This window comes from Lissotriton vulgaris, chromosome 4_1 (assembly GCF_964263255.1).
Source record: "Lissotriton vulgaris chromosome 4_1, aLisVul1.2, whole genome shotgun sequence".
Lineage (NCBI taxonomy): Eukaryota > Metazoa > Chordata > Amphibia > Caudata > Salamandridae > Lissotriton > Lissotriton vulgaris.
In genome coordinates this window covers 65,303,180-65,321,359 of record NC_141691.1, presented here as the reverse complement: position 1 = coordinate 65,321,359, position 18,180 = coordinate 65,303,180, and the positions used below count along the sequence as shown (strand labels likewise).

The following is an 18,180-nucleotide window of genomic DNA, read 5'->3' as shown; positions in this document are numbered from 1 at the left end:
CCTTCCAGCGTGGTGCCGAAACACTCTGACAAGCCTTCTGGCTCGGGACCGAGCCCACCAAAACCCACTTCCGAGCTGAAACCTTCAGGCACTAAGCACGAAATAAGCTCAGAGCTGAAACCTTTGACACCTATACATTGTATAGCAAAACGAATGCACAAAGCAAAAAGCATATTGCCTCATGCACAAAACATTCAATGTGATAGGCTTAAAGTGCAGCAGAAGTAATATATCTGCGCACTCTGAATAATACAATTGGTATTGCTTACCCTAATTGATGGAACTCGAGGCCCCATAGAATGTTTTGTGCATGAGGCAATATGCTTTTTGCTTTGTGCATTCGTTTCGCTATACAATGTCAAATATCTAATTTCAGTCTTTAGATACCAAGGCCATCTTGCAGTGGAGTGTCTTCACCCCACACAGTGGATACCCCCCTACCACAGCTTCGTAAGAGTGAAGCCCTCTTTTTACTTACACCTAGGTCTTGATGAATGCCACGGACCCATTTGGGCCACCTGGCAGAAATATGTTGACCCTTTGATATGGGTGGGGGGAACAATTATATCCTCAACACACCGACCACGTTTTTAGAATACCATACAGGTGCCAGCACTATTAAAGTTAATGTGACGCCTGTAATGGATTTTTAATTCACTTTTTCTTTTCCTTATTTGGGCCCCCACTTAGTTTAGAAGTGCATCCCTGTCGTCAGGTGCATGCCCGCCCTCCACCAAACCAAGTTTTCCGGAGGGCGAGGACTGGTCAATGATGAAGCATGACACAAGGTGGTGTGTGAGACCAGTCCAGCACTATGTGAGATGCCTACACTCATGAACTAAGAAACATTTGCACTTAGCCCCCTTTTTCCACCTTGTGGGTTCCCTGAACGCCAGAGCAAACTAAGCCATCAATGCCTTCCGTATCACAAATGACAGTTACATCTGAAAGTGGAGCAGGGTCTTTTCTGCGAATGAGGAGAACCCTGGTTAGATCTGCTTGCTACTGCAGAGAACGAGCAATGTGCAGACCTCTGTGCATTGGACTTTCAATGAGTGTCTTGCTTGGATGTGTTCTATATCGAGTGGAATTCTGGTCTCCTGTATTTTCTTCTCCCGATACCTCTCCTGCCCAGAGTTCTGAAGAAGATAAGGACCAACCGAGCCGAGTCATCCTAGTGACCAGGGATTTGGCATGGAAAGTTTGGTATTCCAAACTCCTGGACATTGGCATCTGTTCTCCGATCAGGCTGCTTCTTCAGAAGGATCTCCTGTTGCAGCAGTGCAGAGTTATGTGCCCGAACCTGTGCATTCTACACCTCTATGACTATTCTTATCTGCAGCAGTGGAGTGTGCAACTTGCTCAAACCACCCACAAATGTGATCAGTTAAAATGAGACCAGGTGCTACAACAGGCATCCATCCCATCTGCTGCAGGAAAGTGTAAACATGGGAATTGTAAAAGAATGCCCAAACTAATATTTTCAGGTAGTCTGGAGCAATCAAAAAATATGCAAACCACATCCATATGTAAGAAAGTGTTGGTTTCAATTTATTACTACAACCTATGTCATGAATAAGATACTCAAACATATAAGATAATAGAGAATGTCCTCATACAATATAAGTTGTTTTTTTATTACAAATAAAACAGTACAATCTGAAGTTTGCAAGAATGCTAAGGAATCAGGCAATATATGATACAAAGAGAAATGCAAAGCTGTATTCCCGCATAAACCGTCTGATTGACCAGCGCAGCCACATGTTTTAATAAATAGAAACCAACATATTTGTGCATAGATCGCTGCCTAGTGTTGGGTCTGGATGATTGCACTTTTTTGTCCTGGAAGAGTCTTTGAAGTATCACAAGATAGGTGACTCCTCCCCTGGACTACAGTGCGCATGTGCATCATCTCCATCCTCAGATTGTTTTTTTCCGCCATTGGGTTCGGATGCTAACTCCTATACTCCAACTTTGGAATCGAAAACAAAACTTTTCTAAAGGCCAAAAGGCCTTCGACTTCGTTGGTGTTCTCGTACGGTACCTCTCTACTCGATCCAGCCTTCCATCTCGAATCGGTCGTCGACGCGGGCCGTTGGGCCTTTTCGACACCACGTGAGCCGAACGTCTATGGAAAGAAGCCAGTTTAAAAGGTGTCCACAATGCCACTCCAAGTTCCCACATACTGACACTCAGTATTGAACAAGTGACTTTCCCCAGACCATAGGGAAGAGACCTACCCAGCCTGCGCCCAGTTTCGATCGAAGAAAACTATACGAAACAGACTGGCCGCTAGGCAAGAAATGCAGCGACCGGCACCGGAACCGGACAACATCTTCGATGATGACCAGGAACTACCGGAAGCTCAAGACTCGGAAGCTCAAGACTCGGACCCATGAATCGTCACCGTCAAGGATTACTCTGACTCCGATGACGAGATCCCACCGGGGCAAATTGTGAGTACCCTGCCCCCGACACCAATTAATCCGGTACCAAAGACTCCGGTCGAGGTATCGCCAAAAGGCCTTAGCCAAGATCATAAAGAAAAAGTTTCGCCAGCCCCGCCTTCCGGCTCTGCTCCAAAAGCGAAACAGAAACCTTCCGAAACCCCAGGGCCCAGTAACATTGTCCCGAAGAAGGTTCCAGAGCCAGAAAAGGTTGTCGACCCGAAAAGCGTCGAACCGAAAAAGGCCGTACAGCCAAAGAGCGCCGAGCCAAAGAGGACTGTCGACCCGAAAAAGGCTGCTCAGCCAAAAACCGTCGAACCCTTCCCCCCCTTCACCCCCCCCCCCCCCCTCCCTCCAAAAAGGTAGTCGAACCGAACAAAGGCACACAGCCGAAGGGCGCCGAACCAAAGTAGGTCGCCGACCCGAACAAGCCTACTGTTTCAAAACCCGTCGACCCGGCAAAGGGTGCCGTACCGAAGCCCGTATCGCAGCCGGAAAAACCTGTTGACCCTAAAATAACTGCTCCAAAGACACCAGTCGATCCAAAGAAAAACATCGACTCGGACAAAGATACTCCTCCAAAAAAGCCTTCGGAGCACAAAAAACGTGTTGAACCGAAAGTTCCGTTCGACCCGAAAAACGCCAAGTCGTAGAAAAACCAGGTGTAGTCGACCCGAAGAATTCTAACACTCAACCCAGGACTGTAGAGGAAGAACCCTTCCACCCAGATCCATCAGACGACCAGGCAGAAATATATATTAATCCAGAGACTGGTAAAGTTACCATCTTGCACAGGAAAAAGATGCCTTTGGACTTTGAACCTCATTCCCCTATTCCATTGAAGAAAAAGGACTTTGGGACTTCTCCCTCTAGACCCTTCATCCCTTTTCAACCTATCATGCCTACTACAGCTTTTGCTCCTTACTCTCCTTCTCACCACGGGGACAATGAGGGGAACACAGGGGATGAACCACAGCCTCTAAATGATTTCCCACAGGATCCTGAACCACAAGAGGAACCTTGGGATGAGCCAACAGACCCTTACAACACCCATCCCATCCCTGATGTACCCACTTATCCTACTAAGCCGTCACCTACTGATGACACCATAGTCTTTAATCAACTCATAGACAGGGCAGCACAATTCCACAATGTGGACATGCATAATGACCCTGTGGAGGAAGACTTCTTATTTGACACATTCCCTACTGCAGAAAAGTTTCAGAACACTTCCCATGTTAAAGGGAGTACTAAAACATGCACCTGACATATTAAGGATACAGCCAGGGCACGGGTAATCAATCCCAGAATAGAAAAAAGTATAGGGCAGCTCCTACAGACCCTACTTACATCAAAGGGGAGTTGCCACTAGACTCACTGGTAGTGGCTAACGCACGTAAAAGAGCCAACTCCCAGACAACAGGGGAAGCACCTCCCCCTGACAGTCAAAAATACTGGAGGCATCAGGCAAAAGGGTAGCAGCACAAGCCTCCAACTCATGGAGGATTGCTAATTCACAAGCCCTACTGGCTCGTTACGACAGGGCGCACTATGATCAGCTCGAAAGCCTAATGCAACACCTACCTGAGCCTTTTAAAGCACAAGCTGATGATCTCCTACAGGAGGGAAAATTCATATCAAACGCCTCCATCAAATGTGCGCTTGACGCAGCAGACACCGCAGCTAGGTCAATGAACACTAGTGTCTTACTACGCAGACCTGCATGGCTGTGTATTTCCGGTTTTAAGAATGAGGTGCATTCCACCATTCTTAACCAACCTGTCAATCAGGACTTTCTATTTGGCCCTGCTGTCGACACCATTTTGGATAAAATGAAAAAAGACACAAACCGCTAAATCAATGGGTGCATTGCAATTTCTGCAACATAGGGGCTCCTTTCGATGCTCCTCATACAGAGCAACTACACGAGGAAATACCTCGCAAACATCTGCCTCATACAAAAGTAACACACAAGGTTCCTTCAACAAGAACATAACCAGAGGAGGTTACAGAGGTAACCATAATAAGGGAAGAGGACGTGGAGGCAATAACACCAGAGCCTCCACTGCCACAAAACAGTGACTTCATTACGCTACCTCCAGACCACTTAACACTGGTCGGAGGCAGACTCCAACAGTTCCTACCTGCCTGGCACGCAATTACCACGGACAGGTGGGTGAGATAAATTATCCAGTCTGGTTATTGCCTAGAACTGACTAATACACCACCAAACATACCACCCAGACATCGTCCTATGTCCACGGAACACATCACCCTGCTACAACAAGAGGTTAAATGCATGCTGGAAAAGGGGGCCATAGAGCAAGTCCCTTTCCACCAACAAGGGACAGGAGTATTCTCCCTATACTTCCTTATTCCAAAGAAGGACGATTCCGTCAGACTAATATTGGACCTCAGACCCCTAAACCAATATATACTATCTGAGCACTTCCATATGAGCACACTACAACAAGTGCTCCCCTTGCTACAAGGAGATTTCCTAGCAACACTGGACCTCAAAGATGCGTATTTTCACATACCCATCCATCCAGCCCACAGAAAATACCTCCGGTTCACAATAGAAGGTCACCACTACCAATTCAAGGTTTTGCCCTTCGGGTTTACCACGGCTCCAAGAGTGTTTACAAAATGCTTAGCGACAGTGGCAGCGCATCTCAGAAGACCACACATCCATGTGTACCCTTATCTGGACGATTGGCTAATACAAGCAAAATCATACCAAAAGTGAGCAGCACACACGTCTCAAACACTTCAGTTGCTACGCAGCCTAGGCTTTTCAATGAACTACACAAAATCGCATCTGCAACCATCCCACGCACAGCAATACCTGGGAGCCACTATAAACACCTCCGTGGCAAAGGCATATCCAAATTCAGCAAGGATAGCCAGTATGCAGATACTCATTCGCAAATTCCTGCCACAACACTCCCTGCCAGCTCGAGTCTTTATGCAGCTCAGGCATGATGGCCTCCTGCATATTCATTGTTCACCATGCCAGACTTCGAATGCGCCCATTACAAGAATGCCTAGCACGACAGTGGAACCAGGCTCAAGGACGACTAAAAGACCTAGTGTTGGTAGACAGTCGTGCTCTCAACTCTCTGCAGTGGTGGAACCCACAAAACCTTTCCAAGGGGCGACTGTTCCAAGAGCCGGTTCCACAACTAGTACTAACAGCGGACGCATCACTGACCGTCTGGGGAGCCCATCTCCTTCAATACACAGTACAAGGGCTCTGGACGACCAAACAGAAAATGATGCATATCGACCAACTAGAATTGCTAGCAATATTCCTAGCCCTGAAAGCTTTTCAGAAATACTTGAACAGCAAGACGGTGTTGATCCGAACGGACAACATGACCGCAATGTACTATATCCAGAAGCAGGGAGAAACTCACTCTCCACAGCTGTCTCATCTGGCACAAAGCATATGGAAGTTGGCGATTCCCAAAAACTTTTTTCTCCTAGCAGAACACCTCCCAGGGAAGGACAATCAAATTGCCGACCTGCTCAGGAGGCACAGCCAACAACTACACGAATGGGAGATTCACCCCCAAGTTCTCCAGCCATTCTTCAAAGAGTGGGGTTACCCAGAAATAGACCTGTTTGCCACAAAAGAAAACTCCAAATGCCAGTACTTTGCCGCCAAATTCCCACATCCGTTGTCACAGGGAAATGTGATGTGGATGAACTGGTCAGGCAGATTTGCGTACTCTTTTCCCCCAGCACCGCTAATCCCGCTGGTGGCACGCAAACTGCGGCAACACTCACTCACGCTGATCCTAGTTGCTCCCACATGGGCGAGACAACCATGGTACACCACATTCCTAGAACTTTCAGTAGTTCCTCATCAAAGACTGTGCCTTGCACCCCATCTTCTAACTCAAAACCATGGAGAAATCACACACCCAGATCCAAATCAGAAGAACCTAGCGATCTGGCTCCTGAGGTCTTAGAGTTTGGATACCTTAACTTGCCCCCAGATTGCATGAACATCATTAGGGAGGCAAGACGACCAACCACATAAGCGTGCTATGCAGCTAAATGGAACAGATTTGTTATTTACTGCAACAATAACCAAATCAACCCTTTAGACGCTTCCATACAAAACATTGTTATCTGCTGCATCTACAAAGATTTAACTTTGCATACTCTTCTATACAACAACACCTCGCTGCTATAGCAGCATACCTTCAAAACAGGCAACACCTTTCACTGTTTAGGGTACTAGCAATCAAAGCCTTCATGGAGGGTTTGAAGAGGGTGATCCCTCCAAGACACCCCCCCTTCCCCATTCTGGAATCTAAATATAGTACTGACCAGACTTATGGGCCCTCCTCTTTCAAACCTTTACACTCATGCGAACTACAATTCTTAACGTGGAAGGTTGCATTCTTGGTTGCCATTACCTCACTCAGAAGAGTGAGCGAATTACAAGCACTAACAATTCAAGAACCTTTCATGCAGGTACATGCCAACAGGGTGGTTCTTAGAACCAACCCTAAGTTCATGCCTACGGTTGTATCCAATTTCCATATCAATCAATAGAACTGCCGGTTTTCTGAAAGCTGAAAGAGCCCTACACACATTTGATGTAAAAAGAGCTCTACTTTATTATGTGGACAGGACTAAATCATTTAGGAAAACAAAACAACTATTTGTTGCTTTTGCACCACAACACAAAGGAAATCCTATTTCAAAGTCAGGAATAGCCAGATGGATAGTTAAATGCATTCAAATATGTTATCAAAAGGCAAAACGCACTTTAACCGCCCCCCAAGAGCACACTCTACAAGGAAAATGGGGGCATCCATGGCTTTCCTAGGAAATATTCCTCTTGAAGACCTCTGTAAGGCAGCCACATGGACCAAGAAAAAATACAGTGGGAGGGTCAATAAGGGCATCTTTAACGACCAGGACAACTTAGGCCCCTATAACAGCTAGCAGTACAACAAGAAAGTAGCCTGGTCCCAAATCAATGTTTGTGTACCATGTTGAGCCTAGAGCCTAGAATCCATTAATAACACTAAAGTGATAGCACTGGGCTAGAAAAAATTCCCATCAGCCCACCCATTTGGTGGAGTATCGTCACGTGGGAGATGTATCATGAATCCAGATCTTGATCAAGGCATCCAATGTTGATGCAAAGATGGATTCTGTAGATATAATCTTAAACCACAGTGCTTCACTGGTGATGCTAATGGAGTGCAGTGCAAAATGAAAAGTGAAAGTGAATGTAAAATTGACTCGAAGAACCAAAAATAAGTTTATTAGGTATGGTGCTAGGGTCAAGATTAAAACAACAAAGCCCAATAGTTTTAAATAATAACTATATCAGGGCATGGTGTGGTGGGGTCGACATGTTTCAGCTAGATGGACAATTGGTCCTAGCTTTCTTCAGGACCTAGTGAATACTGCGACTGCAAATGGTAAACAAATTGCAAAAGTGATGGACTTGTACACTTATAATGGATAAATCCTACCAGTTACTCTGAGCCCAGATGTATACTAGTGGCAATCCAATCGTGCGGTCTTTCCTAAAACACAAGAAAGAGTGTACAACTCTATCAGAAGTGTATAATGGTATCTAGGATACAACAGATAAAAACAGGCACACAAACAAAACAGAGGAGAAAGTCCCCTCGTCAAGCAGTAGTCATAAAATACTACCTGGTATGATGTGTATAAATCACAAACATTCAGAAACATATAAACTCACCCAGCGTTCTGTGGGAGTAAGCCTCACCTCACCCGGCACCAACTCGGGAAGAAGGCCCGCTCTGTTAGAATGGAAATAAAATAAGCACCTCAGAGGAATATCAAAGGTACTAGAGTCCATATGGTCCCCTATTTCCAATACTCTACTAACAAAATCTAGTTGTAAAAGAAGGAGACTCAACCTCTAATGAACATATGACATAAACTCTGCAGGGAAGTCAAAAGAAAAAGCCAGAACTCAATAAACTATATAGAAGGTTTGGCTTGTGAGCATGGCAATAAGATGACAAAAAGATGCCAAATCAGTCAGTATCAATTTACAGACTCTCAGTCAAAGACTAGGGGCAAGAGTATGGAGTATCCTACCTCTCCGTCGGTACCTCAACACCTACGTCCGAGTGGGAGTGGAGGTAAATGGCCCAGAAGCGCACATGTCCTTTTATACCCAACTAAATTGGTTAATTAGCTGCAGCTGTTGAGAAGCGTTGCTGCGAGGCATTTAATGTTAAAATACGGTCGCGCCGCCTGAAAATGCTATACCCTGTGCGCATGCGCGATATAAATGTAGCGTTCTGTGTTCAAAAACGCTCGCGCCGCCTGGAAATACTATATCTTCTGCGCGTGCGTGCCGGGTTTTCGCGTGCAAATACGGTGTGCGCAGGCTCATTACTTCGGGGCTAGTGTTGTCATAACTCCGCCTGCGCCAGGAATATTAATCCCTGACTGCTCTACACACGCACCGCATCGTCTGCACATGCGCGGTATGTGGGTAGCGTTTAAGGTGCGGAACGCGCCAGATCTTATTACGATTTGATATTAGCGAAGCGCGCCTGTGTAGTGTGAGTTGCCAGTAGGGCGCTGCATACAAGCATTGAAACTGCCCTCATGCTGTAACGTTATTGGCAGTCCAATGAGGCGTGTGTTACATAATGAAGAGGCAATATAGATGCAAGAGTATTGAATGTGCCTACACTAATACAGGTGTGGCGTTTATTATACGATCATGACCAATGGATGGGGGAATTTTCCCAGGGCGTCATCGCGCTGTATTCAGAGTAAAAAAGGCCTATATATTTGCATTACCAGGGTAACATATAAATTATAGTTTAGTGCAGCGCAGTGTACAATGGGCACTAAAAGGGGGAATGCTTGTCTCAATAGAAGCAGTGAGTATGAGGGATACCACACTCTATAAGATGAGAATCTCTGAATCACCTAGTCAGATTGCTAGACATCAATGGACATGTTGGTAATTCATAATGATGTCCAGGGTATTTCATCATTGAAATCATCTAATCAAGTTGCTAGACATCAATGGATATGTTGGTAATTCATAATGATGTCCAGGGTATTTCATCGTTGAGTCCCTGGATATGGCTTTTAAAAAGGAAAATCCACTTCTGTTCCTTTCTAAATAAAAATTTCGACACATCGCTAATGTGGGGAGGGATGTAAGGCTGCTCCAAAATCACCCATTTCATGTCATCAGCTGAATGTTTGAGATCCAAGAAATGATTCGTGAGTTTGGTAGCTTGTTTGCGGCATGTGATGGTACTTTTGTGTTCCCCAATTCTGTTTAATTTTTCTAGTAGTGTAGCCGATGTATCTCAAAGAGCAGGGGCAGGTAATCATGTAGATGACGTTGTCGGTGTTGCAATTTGTATGTTTCTTGAGGACCCACGTCCTACCCGTCCCTATATCAACTGTATTGGTTTTGGTTGTTTGAGGGCACACACTACATGAGCCACATGGATGGTGGCCAGAGACCGGTGGAAGACCCCATAAGGTTGTCGAACTGTCAGTATTATGTGTCCGAGGTCTAGTATGGACAAGGGTGTCTCGCAAACTTGGTGCCCTTTTGAATGCAAACAAAGGGGGGGGAATGTTGGCATTAGTGGTGTTAAGAATCCCCCAATGCTTGCGAACTGTTTTCTGAACATTGGTTGACAATGCATTGAATGTGCTAACAAATGTGAGTCGCTCCATTGGTGGTTTTGATGGACGTCTTTCAATCAATGACTCACGATTATTATTAGATGCACGTTTCCATGCTCTTTTTACAAGATGTGTTGGATACTGACGTTCTTGAAGTTGGGTAGCTAATACAGTGGCATGCTTGTCAAACAAAATTCTTGATGAACAATTCCTCCTAACTCGGAGGAATTGGCCTACCGTAAGGTTCTCCCTTAAGGAACGTGGGTGATGGCTATTGAAGAGTAAAAGTGAGTTTCTCGCCATAGGTTTTGTGTAAAGCTCAATTTGAAGGCCACCAGCTTCTGGAAAAATAGATAAGTCCAGAAAGGAGAGTCTTTCGTGACTGTATTCTAACGTGAAGTTTAGATGTTCATTGCGTTCGTTCAGCCATAGATGGAATAGCTGAACTTCTGTCACAGAGCCTCGCCATACTACAAGAATATCATCTATATACCTCTTCCATAGCACCAGATGATCAAAGAATGGGTTGCTATGGTTGAGGATATGATTTTGTTCGAACTGATGTACGTAGAGGTTGGCAAGGCTCGGAGCAAAGACACTCCCCATGGAGGTCCCGGAGATTTGGAGGAACAGTTCTTCAAATTTGAAGAAATTTCTCTTCATGGCCAATTCTGCACAGGACAAGATGAAATTGACCGGGGTGATACTGTCAAGATCTTCCGCCGACAACAGACTTCTAATTGTGTCTAGTGTGTCTTGTTGAGGTATACAGGTGTAGAGCGATTCCACATCAAAACTGACTAACAAGTCAGTCTCTACATTGTATTCTACAGTTGGTAAAAGTCTCAGAACATCCTCTGTATCCTCTAGATAGGTCGGCATTTTCTTGACTAGGGGTCTAAGAAAAAAGTCCACAAAAGTGGAAAGAGGTTCCAAAAGGGAACCAATCCCTGAAATTATGGGACGTCCTGGTGGTGGTCTAGTGGCTTTGTGGATCTTAGGTAGACAGTAGAAACCAGGGGTGATGGGTTTCTCTGTCACCAGGAATCTGGCTTCCTGTGGTGTAATCCACCCTTCAATGTTACCTTCATCTATCAGAGTTTTAATCTCAATGAGTAGATGTGGGGTGGAATCTTCAGTCAGACGTTGATAAAATTTATCGTTGTCCAATTGTCTCAGGCATTCCTGTCGGTATTGAGCCAAATCCATGATTACAGTGGCTCCCCCTTTATCCGCAGGTTTTATGATAATAGACGGATCTTGCGAGAGACTTTTGAGGGCCTGTTGTTCTGATTTGGAGAAGTTGTGAAATTCGCCGATCGGCATCCTGCAATAATGCAATATCATGTCTGACTGCCTGTTCAAAGGTGGTAACATGAGATGGAACCTGGTGACTCAAAGGAGTGAAGGTGGATACCGGACGTAATCCTGTATTAGTAGGTATAACGTCTCCAGATTCAGAGTCCTCCGTTCTATCTTTAAAAAAGAAATGAAGGCGCACTTTCCGAAAAAACTTTTCGAGTTCGGTTCTCATCAAAAATGGATCTCCTTGATTAGTAGGAACAAAGCCTAAGCCCTTTCCCAGGACTGTCTGTTCGACAGTTGTCAGGGCACGAGAACTCAGGTTGACTATCAAATCTCGTTTGTCTCTGTGCTGTTGCTCTGTTGAGCTGCTTTCCTGCTCCGGGTATTGGGGAACGTCTGGTCGGCCTCCCAATGGACAGTCTGTGGTCCTTTTCTTCTGCCTCGGTTTTGTCCACGGCCACGTCCTAAAAAAGGCTGGTCAGGAAAAAACTGAGGATACTGATATGGATTGGGTTGTTGTGCAAATGGTGGTGGTGGTTGAAAACCCCATGGACCTGGTGGCCACCAAGGGCCTGGATTTTGATAATTGCCTGGATGTTGGTTAAACATGCCACCTCTCTGACGTCCACCTCTTTTATATGGTCGTGGTTGTTGTCCACCCCCTTTGGGATAGGTTCCAGTACGACTGGATGCCTCAGAATCACTGGAGTTTGAGTCAGAACCAGAGGATGAATAATTGGACCCATAGTTTCTCCCTTTGCTGTTAAAGCTTGGAGCTACATAATTGTCACTAGTGTATGGATAAACTTTTTCCAGAGAGAATCGTTCTAAATCTTTTTTAAATTTATCCATTTTACTAGTTAAGATGTTGTCTTTATAATCCTTATTGGCTTTATTAGTTTCGTCAAGGCGTTTCTTGAATAAAGTGCTGCATGTGGCCTTAATCTGACCTTCAAGTATCTGGATGTCTACAAGGATAGCATCTGCTATCCTTTGACCATACACACTTTCACAAAACACTACTGTGTAGATGTGCAAGCAAAACAGCAAGCTGCTGTAGGCCAGGCTGTCCTCAAAACTCTTTTTCAAACGGCTGCAGCTGGCACAGGTAGCCACCGCTAGAGGAGATACTGCTATAGTCTATGCACAGATATGAATTCAGCAGCCCACATGCCTCGAACGGAATATGCTACTCACCAGTATGCATCTCTTCTTGGCATGTAGGGCTGCTGACATTCATATCGCCCGCCCTCCTACCCGGTGCCTGTCACAGCTGCAGCATTATCTCTGGCATGGCCGTCTCTTACTTTACTACCTCCATCTCTGCCACAATGGCGTATAACAATCTGAGGATGGAGAAGATGCCCATGCGCATTGTAGTCCAGGGGAGGAGTCACCTACCTCGCGATACTTCGAAGACTCTTCCAGGACAACAAAGTGCAATCATCCGGACCCAACACTAGGCCGCGATCTATGCACAGATATGAATGTCAGCAGCCCTACATGCCAAGAACAGATGCATACTGGTAAGTAGCATATTCCTTCGTACATATTGGTGTGTTTTTCATATTTTTGTTGAGTGTTCCAGACTATCTGGAAGTTTACACCTCCTTGCTTGGAGCTTGAGCACCTACAATAACTTCGAGGACCAAGACCTTCTCTTCCAGGGGATCCTCATCAATAGTCATAAGCATTAGAATATTCCCGCCTATGTGCGGGACCCCGGAAACACTATATTATATGTGCCCCACATATAAATACACATATATATATATAAATAATATATATATAAAAAACAAGCAATAGCAGCCAAATCACATTAGAGCTGAAATATGCTGTGAAGAATTTCCACCATACATGAATAATAAGCATTAGAAACAGGAGAAAACAACACCAAAGTTTGTTTAGGAATTGTTTTAATGCTCCGAAAGCAGCAGAAATTCTCAGAACTCACTGGAAGCATAGGAAGCTCCCAGGCTGCATTGCAAACACACAGTCTAACCAGACTGAAAAGCTAACCTGTAGCTAACTAACAAAAACTGACACTGTGCCTTTAAGGCACTCATGACCCCCTGAATCCCATCATGCCTCAGGAGTGGCAGTTAGGTCAGTTGTTCTTTCCGGCTCCTTCAGTGAAGGACCCTGGTTTCACAGCTCCACTAATTTTCTGAGTTTTTGCAGAAAAATTGCTTCTTTTTGACAACTTTTACTCTTACTTCGACGTCTTCCACCTGGTCAAGTAAGATACTGCTTTTTTTGAGCAGTTTGGAGGGCATTTTACTTCGAAAATGCCTTCTCTATTTGATAAATGTCCTTCTTGTAACAGCAAGAAGGCCAAGACAGACAGCCACGAGGTCTGTATCGTTTGCCTGCCTGATGACCATGATCCAGACACCTGTCCACATTGTGAGAACCTGTCAGGAAGGACTCTCAAGGACAGGGAGAGAATTCGGATTTATGGCCTGGCCCACAGAGCTTCGAGAGGGAGATCTCCAGTGAAGAAGGGCTCTAAGAAGGCCCATTCGTCTTCAAAGAAGAAGTCTTCACACCCTTCTACCTCAGCGTCTGGCTCGGCGCTGAGAAAAGATCCACAAGAGGGACTTTCCTCTGGGAAGCTGCCGTCGACGGCGGGCCCGCCGTCGAGAGGAAGGCCAGGTACGTCGACGACATCGAAGGCACCGGCGCCATCTTCGAAATCGCCTCCGCCGTCGTCAACCGGGCGGCGATCGGCGTCGAGGAAGGCTACTCCGCCGCTGTCAACCGGGCGACGGTTGGCGTCGAGATCCATTACCCCTCCGCCGTCGTCAACCAGGCGACGATCGGCGTCGAGGGACGTCACCTCGCCGTCGTCAACCAGGCGACGATCGGCGTCGAGAAGGGTGACTCCTCCGCCGTCGACAGGTGCTCGTCGATCGGCGTCGAGGACGCGGTCTCCGTCGGTGCAGCGGCAGCGCTCGGCGTCGAGGGTGCCCAATACCCCTCCGCCGTCGTCACACAGGCATCCGACGTCAAGGCATGGCTCTACGTCGGCGACTGACCATCGCCGTTCGGCGTCGAGGCTAAAAGCTCCGTCGACGACAGGGCGAGACCGTTCGGCGTCAAGAGAGAAGCCTCCGTCGGCGTCAGGACATCGTCGTTAGACGTCGAGGCTGAGGTCCCCGTCGACGACCGGACACCACCGTTCGACGTCGAGGCAGAAGGCTCCGTCGGCGGTTGCTCATCGCCGCTCGACGTCGAGACTACGAACATTCTCAAGGACATTCGAGGTCGAGATTGTTTGATCCCCCAACTCCTCGGAAGCGGTCGGCTGCGAGAAGGGAGCGCTCGACGTCGAGGCACTCGGATACGATCATGGTGACAATCTGCTTCTCACCATTCATCTTATCGGTCCTCGGGCTCCTCTTCTGCGCATTCAAGATCCAGAAGCCCTGTGCACAGGACTCCTGAACGTCGTCCAGACTCTTCTGCAGGGCGCATCAGGCTGTCGCCGAGATGGTACAGGTCCTTGGACCATTGGAGAGACGATGGGCCTACCAGGCGTATGCAGGAATATGCCAGCCCACGCCACAGGTCAGCTCTCCAGGACCTGGTGGAGGAGATGGACAAGCGTAGCCCTCCCAGGCGCTCAACGCCTGTGAATCTACCCACCAAAGCGCCAAGGAGGTCCCGCTCGCCTACAAGGGAAGTTAGACGGGATGGTCGGGGAAGATCTAGATCGCCTGCAAAGGATCCTAGACTGGATGGTCGGAAGACCTCTGTCCCTCCCCGGGGCAGATCTCCTGTGCGGTTGCCGACCAGATCCCCCAGGGGGTCCCGATCCCCTAGAAGAGGCCATCGTCCATGGGATCGGGTCAGGTCTCGCTCTCCTAGACGGGAGGAGCGTTCCAGGAAGTCGAGGGAGCGGGGACGCAGTTCTCACCATCGACGTAGACGTACCCCGTCTACCTCTTCCACTTCATCTACCAGATCGTCAAAGAGGGACTACTCTCCGACTTTGACGGACAGTCCAATGTCCAGGTCCTCCCCTGTGGATGATATTGGCACGTACCTGGACGTTCTGCAGAGAGGTGCGCTTAAACTGAACATCGAAATGTCTGTCCCTCAAGTGACGACGACGGTCATTTTCGAAACCTTGCACAAAAAGGCCATCTCCAGACCTCTGCTGCCCTTGGTTCCGGGGATTATGGACCCTGTCAAGGAAGTTTTCCTAACCCCGGCGACGATCAGAGCAGTGCCAGCACGCATTACAAAGAAGTACAAACCGGCGGCTTCTGACCCGGTGTTTGTGAAGTCTGACCCTCCGGCGGACTCTGTCATCGTGGCAGCGGCGAGAAAGACACATGCGGTTGCTGGTTCATCTTCAGTCCCGCCAGATAAGGACAGCAAGACCCAAGACTCCTGGGGTCGGAAGGTTTGCAACTCTGCTGCTTCCACTCTTAAAGTCGCCAGTGCAGCTGCGCTCCTGGGTCGGTATGACAGAGCCTTATGGGACTCGATGGAGAGATTCAAAGCCAAGCTGCCGAAAGAAGACCAGCAGGACTTTGAGGAAACTGTTACGGAGGGGTGTCTGGTGGCTAACCAGATGATCGGCACGGCCGCGGATGGGGCGGTGCTTTCGGCTCATTCCTATTCCCATGGAGTTTGTGCCAGAAGATCGGCCTGGTTGCGCCTTACAGGGCTGAAGCCGGATGCCCAGCATCGGATTCTGAATCTCCCCTTTTCGGGTTCCGCCCTCTTCGGGGAACACGCGGACGAAGAGATGACCCGAATGAAGACTGAGCTGGACACGGTGAAAGCGGTGGGCTTGGAGAAGGAGTTCAAGCGCCGCTTCAAGTCCAACAAGGGGAGAGGGGCCCAGCAGAGGGTTCAAACCCCTCAGTGGTCGCAGAACAAAAGTCAGGGAAAACCCCAGTTTCGTGGTAAGCCCAGCAGGGGCAGGGGGGGCCACCAGCAGTCCTCCAGCGCCCCGAGAGGAGGAAAGGCCTGAACAGTGGCTTCCTCTGACACCGTTGCCCACTCCAGTGGGAGGAAGTGCATCACAACACCTGGAAGAGTGGGTCCGCATCACAAGAGATCAGTGGGTGCTGAATATACTGCGAAATGGTTACAGGATACGTTTCCGTGCTCTTCCAAAGAGCATCCCTCCGAAGAGCTCTTGCCCTCACCAACTGAGCTTGCTCCGACGTGAGGTGACGATCCTCCTGCAGAAAAGAGCGATAGAAGAAGTTCCTCGCGCTCTAAGAGGCAAAGGAGTTTACTCCAGATATTTCCTTGTCCCCAAAAAAGATCAGGAGGACAAGTTCAGACCCATACTCGACCTACGACTCCTAAACAAGGTTATCGTCAAGGAAAAGTTCCGCATGTTGGCTCTTCACCAAATATGTCCTCATCTACAAACCGGAGATTGGATGTGTTCGGTGGATCTACAAGATGCGTACTTTCACATCTCGATTGCGCAGCAACATCGAAAGTACCTGAGGTTTGTCGTGGGGCACAAACACTACCAGTACAAGGTGTTACCCTTCGGTCTCAAGTCCGCACCACGAGTCTTCACCAAATGCATGGCGGTGGTGGTGGCTTTTCTTCACAAGAAGGGTCTCTTCGTTTACCCATATCTGGACGACTGGCTCCTGAAGGGTCCATCCCCGGTACGGGTAACACAAGATCTGCATCTGTGCCTGCAACAGCTTCACAGGCTCGGCCTCCATGTGAACCTGGAGAAGTCAGTCCTGCGGCCTACCAATCCATCCACTACCTAGGCTCCGTTCTGGACACAAGCGTGGGAAGAGCGTTTCCTTCGGTGGAGAGACTTTCTTCCATGAACCTGAAGTGCGGGATTCTGCTGGAGTCTCGTCCTCCAACAGCACGACAGGTGGCGTCTCTGCTGGGTTCCATGGCGTCCTGCATTTTTCTCATCCCACACGCCAGGCTGAGAATGCGTCCTCTGCAACAGGCCCTGGAGGATCAATGGGACCAGGCAACAGGTCGTTGGGAGGACCATATCCATCTTTCCCAGGCGACAAGAGTCCGTCAGATGGTGGACTCGGAGACACAATGTGATGGTGGGAGTGCCGTTTCATCAACCCATTCCGTCCCTATCTATAGTGACAGATGCCTCCCTGCACGGCTGGGGAGCACACATGGGTCCGCTTCAGATTCAAGGCCGGTGGTCTGCGCAGGAGCAGACATACCACATCAACATGCTGGAACTCAGAGCGGTATTCCTGGCTCTCAAAGCTTTCCTGCCAGCGATCACATCCAACTCAGTCCTGGTTCAGATGGACAATACGACAACCATGTTCTATCTGAACAAACAAGGAGGCACAAAATCTCGCCCACTGGCTCGAGAGGCTCAGACAATATGGCATTGGCTCCTCGCTCGAGGTCTCAGTGCTGGCGGTGCATCTTCCGGGCGAGTTGAACGTCAAAGCAGACGCACTCAGCAGGCACTTCGAAGATCAGCCAGACTGGGTGCTAAACGACGAAGTAGTAGAAGAGCTTTTTCGTTGCTGGGGACGTCCGTCCATAGACTTGTTTGCAGACGACAAACACCAAGTGCCACGCCTTCGCGTCCAGGTTCCACAGACCAGGGACGCTGGGGAACGCTCTTCTGTTGGATTGGGCAGGGATGTTCGCATACGCGTTTCCTCCCCTGGCTCTCATCCCGAGAGTGGTGTCCAAGCTCCTCAGGACGAACATGGAGATGATCCTGATTGCTCCAGACTGGCCTCGGCAGTGGTGGTATCCGGACCTT

General features: G+C 48.0%; 1 protein-coding gene across 1 annotated transcript in view; it reads left to right on the top strand.

The window, feature by feature from the left end:
• The window catches only part of IGBP1 (immunoglobulin binding protein 1), a 106,581-nt gene that overhangs the window by 67,430 nt on the left and 20,971 nt on the right, over nucleotides 1-18,180 (top strand). The gene's annotated exons all lie outside the window — the stretch shown is intronic.